Genomic DNA, 7956 nt, shown 5'->3' with positions numbered 1-7956 from the left:
TTGATGTCTTTTCTGATTCCATCTCTCTCCTTCTTCACTTCTTTCACTAAATTGACCTTAAAACCTGCACAAAAACACTGAAATCAAGATAAACCTGTCCAGCTCTCTTATTTCTGAAAATATGGATAAAAGCATGATTTCAAGCTAGTTTCTAAGTGTAAAGGTTGCTTTTTGTATCAATTTTAAGCATGAAAATAACAGTTTTTCAACTGTTATCATAGATCTGCCCAAGGGACAACATTGCCCCTTAATCCATAAACAAGCATTTAAAATTGGAAAGGAGATCTGCCCACGCTCCTCTCTAACCCAAGGGACCAACATTCTTAGTCTGGAGCATATTCCTGAACTTTCCATGCAAGCCCCACATGTTTCAGATCCAAAACGTGAAAACTAACACTGCTCGCATTGGGCACCCCACAGAAAAGGGCGTTGGGCTCCATTCCTCAAACAGCACAACTGTCACAACTTTGACAATTCGGTTGAACCCCTTCCCGAGGTCGAAAATACGCGTATGAGTACTCAAATCGAAGCTCTCTAAGTCTACTATCCAATGGAAAAACGATCAACTCAATTGACAATTTATAAAAAAAGTTATAATTAAAATAGTAAACCATGTCAAACTTGACAGCATACTAATCTACATTATAACTTGAACTTTTTACAACTTGGTAAATTCTTTAGATTCTAGGGTCTTACATTCTCCCCTCCTTAAAATAATTTTCGTCCTCAAAAAATGCCCTAGTTAATTAAACAAATAAGGATAAGAATGCTTCATCTCTTCCTCCAACTCCCAGATTATTTCTTAAGTTTTCTCATCCCATAATACTTTAATAGTACGAATGCTCTTTCCTCTTAGTTGCTTCAACTGAACATCCAAGATCTACATAGGTTTCACGTCCAACAATAAGTCTTCTTTCACATGGACATCATCCACCTCAAGCACATGATCAAGACTCGCCACATACTTCCTCAATTGGGAAACACGAAACACATTGTGTAAGTTCACCAACTGAGGAGGTAGTGTGATTTCATATGCTACTGGTCCAATTCTCCTGTTGTTCTGAAATGGTCCAAGAAACTTCGGAGATAACTTCTTCGACCTAATGGCTCTCCCTACACCCGTCATTTGAGAAACTCGTAGAAAGACATGGTCTTCCACTTCAAACTCAAGAGGTCTCTTCCTCTAGTCTGCATTAGACTTTTGTCTACTTTGCGTTGCACGCACTAGTGCAGCGAGGGGCTTTTACCGCGGTTGATTTTCACTATACGTCGCGGTTCTTGAACCGCGGCATATTCAGCCGCGGTAGTAAGTCAGACACTTTATGCCGCGGTCATAACCGCGGTATATAGTCTGCGCAATATGCCGCGGTTGTCTAGGGAACCGCTGCCTAAATTCATTTTTTTAAAAAAAAATTCAAAAAAAATAATTAAAAAATGCACTATATGCCGCGGTTCGCGGTTGAACCGCGGCATATAGGCCGACAAATATGCCGCGGTTAGTGTCAAAACCGCGACCATATGTCTCGTTTTTAAAAAAAAAACGAAGCACTATATGCCGCGGTTGTGGTTAGAACCGCGGCATATAGTGGGAATATGCCGCGGTTGTGGTTAGAACCGCGGCATATTCCCCTGCAGTTTTTTAAAATTGCAGGTCTGTTTTTGTGATATCCACTACCACAAAAACAGACCTGCATATAAAAACATTTACAGAAATGCAATTTCAACATAACAAACACATGTTCAAATGTATTTCAACATCAAATAAAGTAGAGAGTCTAAGAAATCAAAAGCTAATCAAATGCATTGTTTAAATCTAAATCTAAGAGCTATTGTATAATCTAACTATATACTTCGCAGCAGCGTTCCTAATGAATAGTAGGGACTTCTCAGGAACTGGTGTAGTAGTCTTGAATCTCTGCAAAAGACAATTCATTTTAATTAGTGTATATGAATTCAACATTTGTTAAAAAATCAAAATTTGTTAAAGTTAAATATTACCGTTTCCCAGCTTCTTGTGATGTGAGAACGAACAATATGGGTCATCCAATACATTACATAGTATCCACACTCATATGACCCATTTTGTCTGTTACACTACAATATATCATCACAGTTGATAATAGTTAGTGAATAACATTTGTTATAAAACAATTATAACAAAGTATGACTTTAGCATATGTCAAACCTTGAGAGAAATCCAAGCAATCTTTCTACTCTTAGCAATTGATCTCCCGTCCATCATCATACTTGCTGGAATAGAACTGTATATAAAAAAATGTTTTAGCATTCAGTTATATAACAAAGAAAGTCCAAACATTGAGGTTCTTACCAATCAATTGCTTGTCTGAGTTGTGTGGGAGGAGGCCTGTGCAATGAGCAGAACCACAAAGCATAGTTGTCTTGCACAGACATAACAAGAAGTTGTCAATGGCGCCTGAAATTCATAATAACGTAACTATTAAATATTAAAATCACATATGGAACATTATTATGTTAACAAAGTTCACTTACCCGGATATGTAAGGCAAAAAGTATATTTTCTTGCCCCTTCCAAAACTTCTTATCAGACTCATGTTGATATGGTCAAAATCATTTGATTCATGAATTTCTTGGGGATCAATGAATCCATAATCATCAGAACGCCCCAACTTATTAGCGACCCCAAACATATACCTGAAATCAAAAATTAACTTTGATATAAGGATACTTGATATATAAATCAATTTTATATATAAATAATTGGTCATAGACTTACATCGTCCATAGTTGAATAATTGAAATATTCAACTCTTGTGTTCCCGACGCAAGCTCACGGACATCTTGGCTATTAAGGTATATTGGGACCTCAGAGCCATGCCCAAATACATTAGCATCATACTGAACCTCCAAAGGCTTATCATCAAGGATGTCAGCAAGTAGATGCAATGAAGAAAGAGGGTCATCCTCAGATAGAGGAATCTTCTGTTGTTCCTGCGTCTGTTGTTACATGAAAAGATAAGATAAGTTTTGAAATCAAAAACCTTTAAAATTGAGAAGTGTAAAGAAGAATTTCATACCGAGGGGTCAGAAATTGGTTTAACCAAAAATTTAGGCCAAGTGATAAACGACTTATATGCTTGTTCCACAGTGAAAATCTCTTCCGTGGACAGTGGAACCGAGGCATCTGGCATGATCATTTCATCCACTGAGACCTTCACCTCATCCTCTAATAGTTGCATACCATGACATACAGTCGCTGACCTAAACTCTGTTCCACGAGCTACCAGCACCATCTGATCTTCTTCTAAAATGTATAGCAGACATGGACTACCATCGTCCATGTCATCCTCTGGGATGGCTGATGCGGAACAACTTCCTTTGCCGCTTCTCCCTGTCAGAGTAAATGTTAGATTATACAAGAGATAGAAATAATTGCACATAAATGTTTATTAAGTTTACCTGTGGGAGGGGGAGGGACCACATGTTCCTCTATAGGAGACTGCATCGGGCGCATGCTCTGAAACTGCTCCTGGTAGAGCATCTGGAATTCAGCCCTCACCTCGGCCCTGATCTCCTGCATAAGGTCTTGTCGGACCTTTTTTGTGATCTCTTCTGTCATCCTTTGTGTATCGCTGTACGAATATGAAGGCTGACGAGAAGAGCTCCCAAAATAATCCGTAATTCCTACTCCAGGACCTGCAGCACGTACACGTCCAGGGTGCTCAGGTCGTCCAATTGCAGCAGCAAGAATATCCTGGCGACCCTCTGGAGTGAATTGGCCTTGGGAGCTCTGCTCAACCAAGGCGTCCTGTAACATTACAAAACACCATTATCAGTTAAATAGTTTAATGTAGTATGTATAATGACAATATTTATTATTTTAGGAACAGTGATAACTTACAATTTTTTCAGAAATCTCTCGTGCTGAGTCGGAAGAGTAGGTGCCCGATGGTCGCATACGGGCCAACTTCCATTTCTCGTGTCTAGACGGTGGAGAAGGAGGCTGAGGAGGGCTACCACTCTGAGATGGTGGTATAGCATCTGCCTTTTGCTTGAGGATTTTCTCCTCAAGCTTCCTATACCCACCACGAGATAATAGGTGGGGGTTTTTGTTCTTAGCACTTGTTCCTTGTGCTTTGCTTCTAATTGCCTGTCACATACACATTAATTAATGAGTTCATATGATATATATTTGTTAATGAGGAATTGAATAATATGAACTACACTAACCTGCCATTCCTCTGACATCCGACTCTCTTTAAAAACCCGCCAAGTCTCCTCATCAATGGACTTATATGCATTACATGGAGTTTTATGTTTAAGGTGTCCAAAGATGTACCTTGATGTCAACTTGCTTTTAAAGTTTCTGAAATTTTCTGCAACAGTTGACAAACACTTATTTCTAAGTGTTGGGACATTTGGAATGTCAAATGTCATCTGAAAAAAACATAATAAAGTTGTATTAGTACAAAATTATCAATATAAACAAATTATAATTCAAATGCTATTAACTAACTTACCAATATATCTTGCCAAATAATGTTCCGATCACCCTCGGACACATGATCAAAAGATGGAATGAGAATGCTAATCTTATCACGTGCCACTACTCCAAGGTATGATCGGAAGTCATCTGCATAGGGGCCAGTTGCCACACCCGTGGTGACATTCACATTCACCAGGAGTTCTTTCACCACTATTTTTCCTGATTAATAGTTGTTTCATCCTAGTGGGTCCTCTAGTGGATCTGGGTGGGGGAGCCTCATCCCCTGAAGAATGTGGATGATCAGCCATATATCTGTCAAAATAAATAACAACATTAAATTTTCTTTCAAGACTTATGTAATATCATATAAATTAACAAAACATGTAATAGTATCCAAATTGAAAATTCATACATAAAGATATGGATTCATGATACAAAAGCAGGATCTGATGGAGCAGGGAAGGAAGTTCACACCTAACAATTCATCATATGTATATTCCCTCATCATGATCTGACCGAATTGCATGTACATCATCGTCAACTACAGATTGGTCATCCAACTTTGTTGTAGTTTGAAATGAATGGTTGTCAGCAATATCAATATTAATTAGATTGTCTTCGTTAACTTCAATTTGTTTTTTGCCTTGAAGAGCAACATACCAATGGTCAGACGAAGGATCTTTGACATAAAAAACTTGAGATGGTTGATGTACCATGATAAACGGTTCGTCTCGATAACCCACCTTGCGAAAATCAACCAGTGTCATACCCGAGTCATCTATTTTCACACCACTCTTATTGTCAAACCACTTACACTTGAACAATGGAACGGAAAACTTGGTGTAATCAACCTCCCATATCTCTTCTATTATACCATAATATCTCATTGATCCAAGTACAGGAGATTGATCTTTTGATGTGGAAAATTGAAGTGACTCAGCTTCTAAACTGACTCCACTATTTTGTACTGTGCTTTTATCATCCAAAGTCTTCGTATAGAATGTGCAATTATTGACTTCATAACCTGTACAACACACGACATCAAACTTCAAACCATTTGCAAGCCACAATAAAGTTTCAGAAGAATGTGGCTCTTTGTCAATTTCAGATTTGAACCAAGACATAAATGTTTTGTTATGCTCCATCAATTGCCATTTCTCTGATTGTCTTGGATTTTTATTCTTAACAATGGTTTTGTGTGCTTCCAAAAAAGGGATCACCTCATCTGTGTTGTTCAATATATAAAGATGCGCTTGCAACAATTCTTCGCGATCTTTTGTCACCACATTGACACCTCGGATGCTTTTACTTGTAGAAAATTTATTCAACCATGCTGTGCGAGGAACTCCTATTGGATTCGTTGATGTCATGTAATCTGAACAAAACTCGATACTTTCTTCAGCAATATACCTTTCAATCATCGAACCTTCAGGATGATATGGATTTTTAACGTACCCTTTCAAAATCTTCATATAACGCTCAATAGGATACATCCATCTTAAGTATACCGGTCCGCACAACTTGATTTCTCTAACCAAATGAACAAGTAAATGTACCATGATGTCAAAAAAAGATGGAGGGAAAAACATCTCTAGTTCACACAAGATGATAACAATCTCGCCTTGAAGTTCATCTAACTTTGTAGGATCGATGGCTTTACTACATATTGACGAGAAAAATGAACACAACCTGTTTATGGTGTGCCTAACATTTTTGGGCAAAATTCCACGAATAGCCACCGGTAACAACTGTTGCATTAAGACGTGACAATCGTGAGACTTCATGCCAACAAGCTTTAAGTCCTGCATTGACACTAAACTCTTGATATTTGAAGAGTATCCTTGTGGTACTTTGATACTCTTTAAACATACACAAAAACTTATCTTCTCTTGTCTAGACATTGTGTAACATGCAGGGGGCAAATAAGTACGTTTACCAATCTCCTTCGGTGCCAACTCTTCTCGGATATTCATGTCAACCAAATCCAAACGAGCATTCACTCCATCTTTTGTCTTTCCCTGAATGTTGAGTAATGTACCAATCAAGCTATCACACACATTCTTTTCTACATGCATCACATCTATGCAATGTCGAACATCTAACTTTGACCAATATGGAAGATCAAAGAATATTGATTTCTTCTTCCAAGGGGTCGTTACAGATGACTTCTTCGATGTTTTCCCAAATACATGATGTATTTTATTAACTTTTTGAAGAACTTCAAGGCCAGTAAGTGGATTTGGTGCTTCGTCCCTCTCTTGATCTCCATTGAATGCTTTTTTTAACCTTCGATATGGATGATTACGTTTTAGAAATCTCCGATGACGCAGATACACCGTCTTTCTTCCATGTTTCAATTGATGAGCTGCAGTGTTTTCTTCACATATAGGACACGCTTTATGACCCTTGACACTGTATCCTGACAAATTACCATAAGCAGGAAAGTCATTAATGGTGCAAAATAACATTGCACGCATCATAAAAGTCTCTGAAGCGAATGCATCAAATATTTCAACCCCGTCAACCCACAAAACCTTCAAGTCTTCAACTAGTGGGCTTAGATAAACATCTATGTCATTTCCAGGCTGCTTTGGACCAGATATCATCATAGACAACATCATGTACTTCCTCTTCATGCACAATGCAGGAGATAAGTTGTAAATTATCAATATAACTGGCCAACAACTGTGATTGGTACTCAGATTACCAAATGGGTTCATTCCATCAGTGGCTAAACCAAGCCTAAGATTTCTACACTCTTTACCAAATTCGGGGAATTGTCGATCAATATTTTTCCATTGCTTTGAATCAGCTGGATGACGAAGCAGCCCGTCAATTTTTCTCTCATCTGCATGCCATCTAAGGTTTTTAGCATCTTTGGGATTCGCAAACAAACGCTTCAGTCTGGGCACTATTGGAAGGTACCAAACTACTTTCAAAGCAGATCCATTTTTTTCTATCTGACCATTATCTTCAGTATTGTTTTTTGACTTGTATCGTGATAAGCCACATTTTGGACACTTTGTCAAAAATTCAAACTCTTTCCTATACAAAATGCAGTCATTAGGACAAGCATGTATCCTTTTATACTCCATACCCATTGGACAAAGAATTTTCTTTGCATCATAATTACGAGTGGGCAGTGTATTTCCATCTGGCAACATTTCATTCAACAACGTCAACAGTTCTGTAAAACTCTTATCAGTCCATCCATTGCTCGCCTTCAAATTCATGAGCCTTAACACCGCTGACAAACGTGTGAACTTAGTTGAACCGACATACAAAGGTGTTTCTGCATCAGTCGACATCGTCTCATACACATGAGCTTTGGCAAAATTTTCTGCTCCAACATCGCGGATCATGTCCTCCAATTTGTCTTCATCCGGTCGATCTTCTTCCATGGTGGAATCAGTAACATTTACACTTTGAGAGTCAGAGGGAAAATCCATTTCTTCGCCGTGCCAGATCCATGTTGTATAGCATCTTAGAAA

The 7956-nt window shown here is 38.3% G+C and overlaps 1 long non-coding RNA gene across 1 annotated transcript; it reads right to left on the bottom strand.

Annotated features, from left to right (window-relative positions):
- Positions 1-1739: 1739 nt before the first annotated feature.
- Positions 1740-2252, bottom strand: LOC148192671 (uncharacterized). Its single transcript, XR_015782118.1, has 3 exons — positions 2186-2252; positions 1999-2094; positions 1740-1915 (listed from the first exon to the last, which is right to left on the bottom strand). It is a non-coding gene; the product is annotated as an uncharacterized LOC148192671 (long non-coding RNA).
- Between the last annotated feature and the right edge of the window lie 5704 nt (positions 2253-7956).

The sequence above is a fragment of the Vigna umbellata genome, chromosome 9 (assembly GCF_029865625.1).
Source record: "Vigna umbellata cultivar VRB3 chromosome 9, Vumbellata_1.0, whole genome shotgun sequence".
NCBI lineage: Eukaryota > Viridiplantae > Streptophyta > Magnoliopsida > Fabales > Fabaceae > Vigna > Vigna umbellata.
Note: the sequence above shows the minus strand (reverse complement) of the source record. Positions and strands in the feature narration are given on the sequence as shown.